Source organism: Salmo salar, chromosome ssa15, assembly GCF_905237065.1.
Source record: "Salmo salar chromosome ssa15, Ssal_v3.1, whole genome shotgun sequence".
Taxonomy (NCBI): Eukaryota; Metazoa; Chordata; class Actinopteri; order Salmoniformes; family Salmonidae; genus Salmo; species Salmo salar.
The window spans coordinates 83,613,443-83,627,175 of NC_059456.1; the positions used below are offsets into that span (position 1 = coordinate 83,613,443).

Sequence of the window (13,733 nt, forward strand, 5' to 3'; positions counted from 1 at the left end):
TTTTCCTGTAATAAACCATAACAATGCAGATTATTTTAATCATACCTTCTATTCCCATTAGAAATAGAGAATGCTCAGAAAATTACATCCACCTGAATTCCTTTAAAGGCTATGTTTAATATAAGACATGCACTCCACACATGCAGTGTTTTGTTTCAACAAATATTAATTCATATTAATTATTTTAATATGTCAAATGCAGATGTCCTTGTTGTAAATGACAGTTTGCTATAAATTGAGCTGATCACTATAGTAATTATTGAAATGCTCTGCTTCAGGGCCCTGTGCTGCCCACTGCTCACACACCCACCTCTCATCCCATGTCTCCATTGACCAAACGCCGCAGCATCACCGGGTGCCACAGAAACGCGTCTCCACTGCAAACGTGTCATGAATGAGACTCTGTGATGGGTAGTCTACCGCCGGGGGGTCCAATTTAGCCTCGTTTATCCTTCGACACGCAGGGGGACACAACAGCGGAGGACAGAAAACAATGTTCATTCCATTAGACTGAGAAAGACTGCCAATCTAAACCTGTGCGATATTTTAGATCAGCGCAGTTTACCTACTCATCAGTCATATTGTCGATAAAAAGGACATATATTTTTGGGACATGTAATAGGATATCAAGTATTGTGTGACCGACACCCACCGAACAGTAAAGGATGAAATAAGGTAAGCTATTGAATGATTGCCTCTATTTTTGTGTGAGGAATGTTGCGAGATATGCGAATTATGTTACTATGTTGCAGTCGAGTTTACATGGATAGACTTACAGACTGCTGGTTCTCTCATGTTCAGTTTAGTTGGCTACATTTCACATAACTTAGGCTACTTTGCGCAGCATACATTTGTAATGTATGTTACGTGTGTACAATATGTATGGCTATTTGCACATCTCTATGTGGAGTTCATTGGTATTCTAGCCAATGGAGACTTAGATGGTGAAGGTATTCAATTTCAATGTATGGTGCTTGTATATGCTATACCATCTTGTTAAACTCAAGAGCATAACCTACTAAGGGAAATCCAAATACAGCCTGAATTTGTGTGGATATACAGTAGGGAATGTATGTGTCCTATATTGTCTACCCAGAAGTTATCCCTGATGCCAGTTTGTTTGATATGTTTGAAACTTTACAGTTGTAGCTGGTCAACATGTCAACAAATCTAAAGTACTGGCCATATTCTCAGAATAAGACTATAACATTGACTATAGCTATAACTTCCTTTGAATTACTGTCAGGTAATCAAATCATACAAAGCAACGTGAATAGATTCAGTAATGCAGCCTGGCCTCAAAGTCAAAGGAACCATACTTTACGTACAGGATTTATCAGCACCTCTAATAAGTTGGATATCTACTAATGGTCTACTTTAGACAGAAACGAAAGTAGGGAGGTTGGTCTGGTTGGTGCGTGGGTGGGTGTAATCCGCGACTGTCTAGGTAGCGATCCAGAGGTTGCGTTTTCAAGTCCCGTTGGGGGCAACTGCAGCATTTTAGCTTACCCTGCGCCTAACATGTATTCTAAACGTAACCAAATTCACCTATTCATGCGACGTAAATTCACCTAAACTTTTGTTTTAGTTCTCCTAACCTTTTACGTAAATTATCCTAACCTTTCTCGGTATTTCCCCTAACTGCCAACTTTTGTTGTTATGGCACAAAAAGAAACCTGGTCCCAGAGAAAGACATATAATACTAAACATCTACCAAAATGTATGATAGGTTTCGTCATCAAATTCATATGCTATTGTACAACCTGGTAAGACGTATGATACAACACGTCCTATAATTCCTATGGTATTGTACCACCGTCTTCCATTCATAATGTAACCTAACGTAACCTAATACATCATGCTAAATGCAATGCACAATATCTCTTTTTTTAATACCCCTCTCTGTCCTGTCCCATCTCTACTCTAATTGATGGAGTATTTGAAAAAGTGGTTCTGTTTTTATACATGACAAATCCTTGCAGTCTAACTAAATTATCTGAGGTTTGTTTCCTTTTTCTTTCATTTTTGCAAATGTAATAACACAAACGCTTTAGTGCAAATCCCAATTGTGGGTGAAACATAACATACCATTAGAGAAAAATACTGTAGTCTGTATGAGATCTAACACTGCAACGCACAGACCAATTGATAAAGTATAGAAGGACTGCAGGACAGCCTTCCCCTTGGTCAGATGGATTCCTGTCTCTACAGCATGCAATCTGGTACACTTGTCTCAGTCAGAGCAGAGGAGGCCAGGGGAAGTCAGAGCAGGGGCAGGTCGATGGAATGAGTTTCCATCAGTCGGGGTCCGGGCCGTTGTTGTTGTTGTTGTCCAACAGGACTTCCAGCAATTAAAAGCCTATTTTGTCATTGGAGGAGTGATTAATAATTCATCCGCAGCTTGATTCGGCAACAAATGCTCGCCAGGCATATTGAGGGATGTCATAGTGTAGCAGCCTGGTTGTGCTCTACTCTCCTCCCAACTGCTGCTGCTGCTGCAGGCAGACCTTCAATGAGCTCTGGGCAGCTGAGAGCTGTGACAACGGTTACAAAAAGAGGGTATATTACTGGAAACTTTCCAAGTTTACCAATAAACTAGCAGAATTTGCAAATAAACTACCAGAATTTTGGTATCTTTCAATTATTTAAAGTAATCTATCACAAGACATCTAGTGGCCCTTTTGGGTACTTCAGATAATCACAGGTGTCTGGCCCTCAGTGTAGCCCTGTCACATATAAAGCACAGTGTATGAAATAATTAAATAAGATGATTTTAAAATAGAATGACAAATCTGTAGAACAATATTCTAAATATAAACCATCAACGTAGTGAATACCATTGGTGTTTAATGTGAGGGTTTCATCATGAAATATCCTTTCTTTATTTTTGAATTTATTTTACTATGTCAATATGTATTTGATGTCAATATTTTGGTGTCAAACTGGTGGCAGTTGTGAAAAAGTTTTAGAGTTGCAGAGTTAATAGAAAAGAATGCCATTGTTGTTAAGATACTTTTTTCATTAACTAGGCTATATTCTATTGAACCATATGGTTTATCTACTAGAAACTCATAGACAATATGGACACAAATATAATAAATGAATACTATATATTAATACTTAAAAAAAAAGTTATTCAATTATAAATGACCAAAGTTATGATAGATTGCCATAGATTTTCTGTTAATTACGTAAATTACTGAAGATTCCGGGTAACTTTGGTAAATTACCGGTAGCTTTGCAACCTTAGCTGTGACTGCTAATCAGAGGCCCGCTCTACGACATTTCAGAAGAACATGCTACTTAAGCATGTTTTAACCCTGTGAAATGGTGTTGGCATGTTGGCAGATTATTGTTTGAATAAATAGTCGCATTGAATTCGCTATGAATAGCATGTCTGTATGTCAGACCTTTAAAAAAAAGAGACTAGCTAAATGACTTAAACATAAATTACAATTGTGCTGAACATTTCCCTTTTGTCTTTCATTCAAATGTTATACCTGCAGGTTCAGGCAAACAGTACAAGCTCCCACCACCATACACATACTACAATACTGTAAGTTAATGCGCCTCTCTGGAGGTTTGATGGCTTCTACTCCATCACGCTGAAGTGACACTAATTAAAACATCCTTCTTTGCTGAAGGTTCTCTCTCTGCTTAGTCACTGTGGTGCCAGTGTTCTATCTGCTGCTAGGGAGTTACCAGCAATGATGTCACTGCTAGTGGGCTTTAAGGGAACTGGAGCTGGCTTACATCCAGAATAGTGGGTGTTCTCCAGGTAGTTGTCATAGTCAGGATGAGTAGAGCGATACACAGCCATTTCAGACAGTATCATGTATCACTGACATGATTATAGGGACCAACGTTGCATTATCAATTGCTCTAAGTGACAATATTTTCTTCTGTGAAATGAGATCCATGACCTTGGGTTTGACCTCTCTCTCTCCCTTTTGTGGACTATTCATTGTGAGATGCATTTAATCAGGTTTCATGAGCCTCAGTGACACCTGTGACTGGGGAATAGGCCATTATGTAGAAATGTCAAGACACCTAAAAGCAAGGAAGGATGTTGTTGCTATGAAATTTTGATGTACCCGGATTTCATCATATTCGAAGAGAAGAGAGAAAAACATTTCTGCAAGGTGTTATTGCTATCAATATTCCAAGATGAACAGTCTAGTAAAGTCAGTCAATGAAAAACAGTTGTAACTGATTATTTACAGCAAGCAAATGATGCATGATAAGATGGCTTGACTGATCTATGTTCCACTATGCTGCTCATGGGGGGAAAAGGAAAACTGAATATGAATGATGGAACAGACACTGTCCCTGACACCAGTCTCCAGTGACCAAGACCTTTCATAACCCTGTTACTGTCTTCTCTCTCTGTGACATCATCATGGAGACTCCCAAGAGAGGAAGTGTTACTGCTAAGCTGCTGGGCAACCTAACTGTATCATGACGGGAGACAGAGCAACGATGTCACCATGCATTTCACCTTGAGCTGTATGTAGTCACCCAATAGATTGTACTTGGTCATCTTGCCCCATCTCTTCTCATCTCTTCTCTACTCTTCTCATCTCTTCTCTACTCTTCTCTTCTTTCTCCTATAACCAAGGCTATTACATATGTATAAGCGACTAGCATTATTGTGACCTTTTAAGTAAAAACAGATGTTATATGCTGCATATACTGTGTAAACCTCATAACTTGGAGCACCGAATTCGTTCACATTAATTTGAATACTTTTTTGTATTCTTTTCCACTCCCTGGCTACCTATCTGACTGCTCTCAGCAATACAATACACCATGTAGTGGGTGTAGGTCAGCTGGTGGTACACTGCAAGGCAATTGCATTACAGAGTCTCTCTCCACCAGCCAGCCTCATGTGTCACTGGCTACACTACTCTGTGACTACACTGTGTTGGAGTGCACTGTGGTAACCATGTTGTGGGACACTCCTGTGGACACGGAGTGCCAAATTGCCTGTGCTGTTATGCACACTGAAGCGTGAAGCTCACTTTGTCTAAAACCCTTGCTAGCTTGTCATGTCGTGGCGCCACCACAATTCGTACATTTTTGGGTCCATTTGTAAAAAATAAAATTACATGAAAATCAAAGTGCCTAAATGTGTCTGTCTCGTCTACTGTGCCCAGTACACATGCAGCTCAGTGACCCTGTATAATCTAATGTATTCATAGTAAATAACTAAATATATTCAGCAAGGAAGGAAAGGACGGCCTCCCGAGTGGTGCAGTGGTCTAAGGCACTGCATCACAGTGCTAGCCGTGCCACAGGCTCTGTCGCAGCCGGCCGCGCCCGGGAGACCCATTAGAGCAGCGCACAATAGGCTCAGTGTCGTCCGGCTTAGGGGAGGGTTTGGCCGGCAGGGATGTCCTTGTCCCATTGCGCACTAGTGACTCCTGTGGCGGGCCGGGCGCAGTGCACACTTACACAGTCGCCAGGTGTACAGTGTTTCCTCCCGCACATTGGTGTGGCTGGCTTTCGGGTTAAGTGGGCATTGTATCAAGAAGCAGTGTGGCTTGATTGGGTTGTGTTTCGGAGGATGCACGGCTCTCGACCTTCGCCTCTCCTGAGTCCGTACGGGAGTTGCAGTGATGAGACAAGACTGTAACTACCAATTGGATACCACGAAATTGGGGAGAAAAAAAGGTAAAAGGAAGGAAGGAGAGGATATTCTGAAACGTCTTCATGGGGTTTTGTTGTGTCGAATTTTGTCCTTGAGTGGGGGTGTATTTTTAGACTCTTGACCAATAGCTTATTTTCATATCTGTTTTCTTCTCCATAGAAACAAGGCTTGGATGAGAGGCAGATTGAGAGGACATAGAGAGGAGATCAGTGAGAGGAAGATGGTTAAAAGCTCCCTGTTGAAGACCATGTATTAGACTTCTGTATGCACCACAGTGTGGAGGAAGGAGCAGATGATGACCATGTATTAGACTTCTGTATGCACCACAGTGTGGAGGAAGGAGCAGATGATGACCATGTATTAGACTTCTGTATGCACCACAGTGTGGAGGAAGGAGCAGATGATGACCCTGTGTGTCAGTGTTAACTCAGTGTCCCACTAAATTAGATTAAGTGGATTTCAATCTCTTGATTTCATGGATTTGTTTGGAAAACTCAATTTACTGTACACCAGATGTCACAAAACCTTGGTCATGATAAACATGCTTGTGTTTTGCTCCTTTAGGTTCAGTAAGAATGTCTCTTTCCTGCCCTTGCCCTGTGCCATCCCACTCTCAAACCTTTTGATCTAGAGGACTTTTTATTTTATTTTATTTATTTCACCTTTATTTAACCAGGTAGGCAAGTTGAGAACAAGTTCTCATTTACAATTGCGACCTGGCCAAGATAAAGCAAAGCAGTTCGACAACATACAAAAACAGTGTTACACATGGAGTAAAACAACATACAATCAATGATACAGTAGACAAAAATAAGACTATATACAATGTGAGCAAATGATGTGAGATAAGGGAGGTAAAGGCAAAAAAAGGCCATGGTGGCAAAGTAAATAAAGTATAGCAAGTAAAACACTGGAATGGTAGAATTATAATTTGAAGAAAGTTCAAAGTTAAAATATAAATAATATGGTGCAAAGGAGCAAAATAATAAATAAAATAAATAAATACAGTAGGGGAAGAGGTAGTAGTTTGGGCTAAATTATAGATGGGCTATGTACAGGTGCAGTGATCTGGGAGCTGCTCTGATAGCTGGTGCTTAAAGCTAGTGAGGGAGATAAGTGTTTCCAGTTTCAGAGATTTTTGTAGTTCGTCCCAGTCATTAGCAGCAGAGAACTGGAAGGAGAGACGACCAAAGGAGGAGTTGGCTTTAGGGGTGACCAGAGAGATATACCTGCTGGAGTGCATGCTACAGGTGGGTGCTGCTATGGTGACCAGTGAGCGGAGATAAGGGGGGACTTTACCTAGCAGGGTCTTGTAGATGACCTGGAGCCAATGTGTTTGGCGACGATTATGAAGCGAAGGCCAGCCAACGAGAGCGTACAGGTCGCAGTGGTGGGTAGTATATGGGGCTTTGGTGACAAAACGGATGGCACTGTGATAGACAGCATCCAGCTTGTTGAGTAGGGTATTGGAGGCAATTTTGTAAATGACATCGCCGAAGTCGAGGATTGGTAGGATGGTCAGTTTTACGAGGGTATGTTTGGCAGCATGAGTGAAGGATGCTTTGTTGCGAAATAGGAAGCCAATTCTAGATTTAACTTTGGATTGGAGATGTTTGATGTGAGTCTGTAAGGAGAGATTACAGTCTAACCAGACACCTAGGTATTTGTAGTTATCCACAAATTCTAAGTCAGAACCGTCCAGAGAACTGATGCTGGACAGGCGGGCAGGTGCTGGCAGCGATCGGTTGAAGAGCATGCATTTAGTTTTACTTGTATTTAGGAGCAGTTGGAGACCACGGAAGGAGAGTTGTATGGCATTGAAGCTCGTCTGGAGGGTTGTTAACACAGTGTCCAAAGAAGGGCCAGAAGTATACAGAATGGTGTCGTCTGCGTAGAGGTGGATCAGAGATTCACCAGCAGCAAGAGCGACATCATTGATGTATACAGAGAAAAGAGTTGGCCCAAGAATTGAACCCTGTGGTACCCCCATAGAGACTGCCAGAGGTCCGGACAGCAGGCCCTCCGATTTGACACACTGAACTCTATCAGAGAAGTAGTTGGTGAACCAGGAGACGCAATCGTTTGAGAAACCAAGGCTACTGAGTCTGCCGATGAGGATGTGGTGATTAACAGAGTCAAAAGCTTTGGCCAGGTCAATGAATACGGCAGCACAGTATTGTTTCTTATCGATGGCGGTTACGATGTCGTTTAGGACCTTGAGCGTGGCTGAGGTGCACCCATGACCAGCTCTGACACCAGATTGCATAGCGGAGAGGGTGCGGTGGGATTCGAAATGGTCGGTAATCTGTTTGTTGACTTGGCTTTCGAAGACCTTAGAAAGGCAGGGTAGGATGGATATAGGTCTGTAGCAATTTGGGTCAAGAGTGTCACCTCCTTTGAAGAGGGGGATGACAGCAGCTGCTTTCCAATCTATGGGAATCTCAGACGACACGAAAGAGAGGTTGAACAGGCTAGTAATAGGGGTTGCAATAATTTCAGCAGATAATTTTAGAAAGAAAGGGTCCAGATTGTCAAGCCCAGCTGATTTGTAGGGGTCCAGATTTTGCAGCTCTTTCAGAACATCAGCTGAATGGATTTGGGAGAAGGAGAAATGGGGGAGGCTTGGGCGAGTAGCTGTGGGGGGTGCAGTGCTGTTGAATGCAGTAGGTGTAGTTAGGTGGAAAGCATGGCCAGCCGTAGAACAATGCTTATTGAAATTCTCAATTATAGTGGGCTTATCGGTGGTGACAGAGTTTCCTATCCTCAGTGCAGTGGGCAGTTGGGAGGAGGTGTTCTTATTCTCCATGGACTTTACAGTGTCCCAGAACTTTTTAGAGTTTGAGTTGCAGGAAGCAAATTTATGTTTGAAAAAGCTAGCCTTGGCGTTTCTAACTGCCTGTGTGTATTGGTTTCTAACTTCTCTGAAAAGTTGCATATCGCGGGGGCAGTTCGATGCTAATGCAGAACGCCACAGGATATTTTTGTGTTGGTTAAGGGCAGTCAGGTCTGGGGAGAACCAAGGGCTATATCTGTTCCTGGTTCTAAATTTCTTGAAAGGGGCATGCTTATTTAAGATGGTGAGGAAGGCATTTAAAAAAAATAACCAGGCATCCTCTACTGACGGGATGAGGTCAATATCTTTCCAGGATACCAGGGCCAGGTCGATTAGAAAGGCTTGCTCGTTGAAATGTTTCAGGGAGCGTTTGACAGTGATGAGTGGAGGTCGTTTGACCTCTGAACCATTACGGGTGCAGGCAATGAGGCAGTGATCGCTGATATCTTGGTTGAAAACAGCAGAGGTGTATTTAGAGGGCACGTTGGTTAGGATGATATCTATGAGGGTGCCAGTGTTTGCGGCTTTGGGGTTGTACCTGGTGGGTTCATTAATAATTTGTGTGAGATTGAGTGCATCAAGCTTGGATTGTAGGATGGCTGGGGTGTTAAGCATGTCCCAGTTTAGGTCACCTAGTAGCATGAGCTCTGAAGATAGATGGGGGGAGGCTCCTAATGTTAACATGCATGAAACCAAGGCTATTACGGTTACAGAAGTCATCAAAAGAGAGCGCCTGGGGAGTAGGAGTGGAGCCAGGCACTGCAGGGCCTGGATTCACCTCTACATCCCCAGAGGAGCAGAGCAGAATGAGTATAAGGGTACGGCTAAAAGCTATAAGAATTGGTCGTCGGTGACGTCCAGAATAGAGAGAAAAAGGAGCAGGTTTCTGGGGGCGATAAAATAGCTTCAAGGTATAATGTACAGACAAAGGTATGGTGGGATGTGAATACAGAGGAGGTAAACCTAGGCATTTAGTGATGATGAGAGAGATATTGTCTCTAGAAACATCATTGAAACCAGAAGATCTCATAGCATGTGTGGGTGGAGGAACTGAGAGGTTGGATAAGGTATAATGAGCAGGGCTAGAGGCTCTACAGTGAAATAAGCCAATAAACACTAACCAGAACAGCAATGGACATTGCATATTGACATTGAGGAGAGGCATGCTTAGCCGAGTGATCAAAGGGTCCAGTGAGATTCAGACAGCTAGCCGGGCCATAGGTAGCAAGCTGGTGGAAGATGGAGGGAGGTCTGTTTTTAGCCACCTCGTGCGTTTCCGTCTGTGGGTTAGTGGGGTTCCGTGCGGAAGGGGGGACCAGTCCAAGTTGGCAAAATAGTTAGTTATAGTGGCCCAAGAAAAGTGTCCAATAGACTTATTCAGATCGCAGCCGATAAGACAGCTAACGATGAACGATTAGTGGGCCGCAGATGGGCGTTCAGGTTACGTCGCGACGGAGGGGCCAGTTGGATAACTCCCTCGGGCAGATAACGTCGGTGGTCCAGTCGTGAGGGCCCGATGGGGCTCCGCATCGGCAGTAAAGCGGGTCAGGATAGGTGATTGTAGCCCAGGGGACACTTCAGCTGGCTAGCTCAGGAAAAGCCCACGAGTGGCTGACGGAACTCTTCAGCTGGCTAGCTCCGGGATAATGTGTGTTAATTCCGGGACCGACGTTGCCAATAGTCACTCAGGTAGCAGCTAGTTAGCTGCAAGATCCAGGTGTAAATGTCCTGAGCCTGCGGTAGAAATCGGGGAAAGGAGAGAGAATAGGTCCGGTGTGCTCTGGTCTGAGTCGCGCTGTACAAAAACTGGCGATAGCTTTTCGAGCTAATGGATAGCTGAGGACAGCTAACCGTGGCTAGCTGAACTCCAACGTTAGCCAGTGAAAATGGCTAACCTCTGGCTAGCTTCTGTTGTGGATTTCGGATTTGAGGTAAATAATACTTTCCTTTTTAAATTGGTGAGGCGGGTTGCAGGAGAGTGCTTTGAGGTTGAGTTTTAGAAGAAAAAAAAATGTAAAAAGATAATGCAAAGAAAAATATGTAAATATATATATACACGGGACACGACAAGATGAGGGTAAAGGACGTCTGAACTGCTACGCCATCTTGGAACAGACTTGAAAGCATCCTATAAAATGGTGTCATTTTCTTGGGGAGGAGCGTCTCATTTCCTCTGAGATTACCTTTTTAATGTCCCTTCCCATACATCCCATATTAGTGCTGATGAAGTGGATGGAGGAGGCTGCTGGCTCTATTGACAATGTAGCACCCTGTCCCTGTGCTGTTCTCTGCTGAGTCAATGACAGCTCCTGCTAGCAGATTAGTGGATTGTACAACAATCCTCTTGTCCCTCGGCAAACTGTTCTCTCTCCATTGTTCGCTCTCTCATCCTCTCAAGTCTCAACAGTCTGTTCACTGCGTCAAAGAAAGCAAGAAGGGCAGAAACAATAGGATCTAAATACAGTGAGCTCATTTAGACAGCTCTTGACGACTAGAAGTGGTGTTCTAAAGAAACCCTCTTCCTCTCGTTACCTCCATTAGGCCCCTCTTTATTCATAGCTTTCTATTTCTTACATTTTCTACCTTGTCTAAATGTTGGAAATAGCTGTTCTCCGTCCCTGATGGACTTTGTGTTAGCTGTTTTCTCCCCACGGGTGTAGTGTCTGTCTCTAGTATGCTCCCTCCACACTCTCACTGAAAGGATCCTCTGACACAGATTTGCATGTTAAATTAAACGTCGCTCACAAGGGACGATTAATCAGCAACACAGCAATTAATGAGTCTTCGTCCCTGGGTGATTAAGTTACGTCTCCTGCGTCCAACACAGGGAATATGCAGGACCAGCTGTTTGTTCCATTTAGTCAGCTTTTTCCGGCGTTCTGTAATATTTACTCAACTTTGAGGAGAAAAATTGTCTGTAATTGTGGCATGAGTAGAGGTGCAATTAAATTATAAAATGTAGCTTCATGCAGGCTGTTTTTTTTCCTTTCTGAAAATGAAGCAGTCAGTTATTTGTGCCCTGGTTCTGAAAAATGTCTTACCCTGTTGTAGATAACTTAAAATCAGCTGTAGCAGAAAGCCTGCAGGGTAAATCATATACAGTTACAGCAATGTTAAGGAAATAAAAAGAATCAGAGAGAAAACCCTCCAAGCAGTTAATTACATTAGTAAGAAGATAAGTTGTTTGCCAGGAAGAGGAGGCGGCGATGGTGGGAGAAAAATGAATGTACAGTATACAGTACTGCAGGGCTGTACGCTACATTCAATGCAGAGAGAGTTACCTAGTTGTGTAACTACAAAGATCATTTATGTTATTCTCTTTGCCATTTCAGGGCCATTGCTTGGTGATTTAGTGTCTGTGGGTGTTCAGCATATAAAATGTATTTGATGAACGCTGAGACACACACACTCACATATACACTCACGCACACACAAAGTAACATAACTCAGTTGATTTAAATGTTTTTAAAAACATTTTGACACCCACTAACAGACCTTATTACCTTATTAGATCCATTACCCCTGTGGATGGATGTTTCCTTAGGAAGAGGGAAGATTATGTAGAAGGAAGAGCCATATGTTCTCCTAATATACTTCTGTGAGATGTCTTCTGTTTGTTATAGAATAATCTCCCACTCAGTAGCCACTGCTCAAGCAGCAAGAAGGTCTTCTTCAGAAATTTGCAAGCAGAGACCACCAAGTTAGTTCTCTCATTTTGTTGGGCAATAATATGAGAGCAGTGTGTCAAGGGGAGTCAATGGGGAATCAAGGGGAGTCAAGGGGAGTCAAGGGGAGTCAAGGGGAGTCAAGGGGAGTCAATGGGGAATCAAGGGGAGTCAAGGGGAGTCAAGGGGAGTCAATGGGGAATCAAGGGGAGTCAAGGGGAGTCAATGGGGAATCAAGGGGAGTCAAGGGGAGTCAAGGGGAGTCAAGGGAAGTCAATGGGGAATCAAGGGGAGTCAAGGGGAGTCAAGGGGAGTCAAGGGGAGTCAAGGGGAGTCAATGGGAGTCAATGGGGAATCAAGGGGAGTCAAGGGGAGTCAAGGGGAGTCAATGGGAGTCAATGGGAGTCAATGGGGAATTAAGGGGAGTCAATGGGGAATCAAGGGGAGTCAAGGGGAGTCAATGGGAGTCAATGGGGAATTAAGGGGAGTCAATGGGGAATCAAGGGGAGTCAAGGGGAGTCAAGGGGAGTCAAGGGGAGTCAATGGGAGTCAATGGGGAAATTAAGGGGAGTCAATGGGGAATCAAGGGGAGTCAAGGGGAGTCAAGGGGAATGTGATTTGTGAATGTGATGTGTGATGACCTACCTACACATTAATGCAACCACAAACAGAATCTATGGCTTCTCTTTGATTTTATCTTCTTATCCCTAATCCCAAAGTCCATCAGACTGGAAGTGCTTTGCACAGATTCCCAGTGTAATTAAAAAGGCAAGGGATGCCTATTTTACTCACACACAGCTCGGTTAGATTAGTGTATGGGTTGATTGTTGTTCATGAGGACTTTCTGACTAGGAGTCAAGGAATCCGCATCCTCTTTCTGAACCACTAGATTAAGCTACACTTGAGTACGAGATCTGAAAATCAATTTACGATGAATAAAAAAAGGTATAATAATAAAGTTCTCTCTGCTCAAATACCTTTGACCTTCGTGCTATAAGGTATATCTGTAATCTAATAACACAATGCTGGGTTGTTAATAAAACGTAATTGCTGTAAGGTGATGTACTTTTTGAGTTATGGTATTGGAAGACATCACAAAACAGTTCTGACATCTGGGACTAATAGGAAACATACTCATTATCTCAAGACCATACATTTTGCAGATAGGATCTTATAGTGCCAAGTCCTTGATTTTTCATATCATAGGTTCTGGTCCTCTTTTGCAATTACTTAGATTTTTTTCACCACTTTTTCAGAAGAATAGCCATCATTTAAGCTCTTAATGGTAAAAACAAATAAATACATTTGTCTTAGAGCATGTTTAAAGACCATTGGAGAGGCCTTGCTGTTTTTGTCTTGTTCTATATCAATATGAAAACCTCCAAAAAATAGTATTTCACAAAAATTACAAACTTACCACATTGTATTGATAACTAGTAGTAGTTTACTGACTTTGGGTGTCAGAGACCATAACAATATATCTGTTTACTCATCCAGAGCTAAGGTTTAGCAATGTTGCTAGTTCTCCATAGGGAATAGTATATATGTCATTTTAGTAGAACTATCGCCTTAACAAATGAACTGT

At 42.7% G+C, this 13,733-nt stretch overlaps 1 protein-coding gene across 2 annotated transcripts in view; it reads left to right on the forward strand.

Annotated features, from left to right (window-relative positions):
* Nucleotides 1–416: 416 nt before the first annotated feature.
* LOC106572356 (disks large-associated protein 4) overlaps nt 417–13,733 on the forward strand; it is a 117,442-nt gene continuing 104,125 nt past the window's right edge. Inside the window, exon 1 of one of the 2 annotated variants that reach the window (XM_014146416.2) lies at nt 417–675. The gene's annotated coding sequence lies outside the window, so the exon portion shown is untranslated. The remainder of the gene's footprint in view (nt 676–13,733) is intronic. The other variant, XM_014146417.2, reaches the window with a different exon arrangement.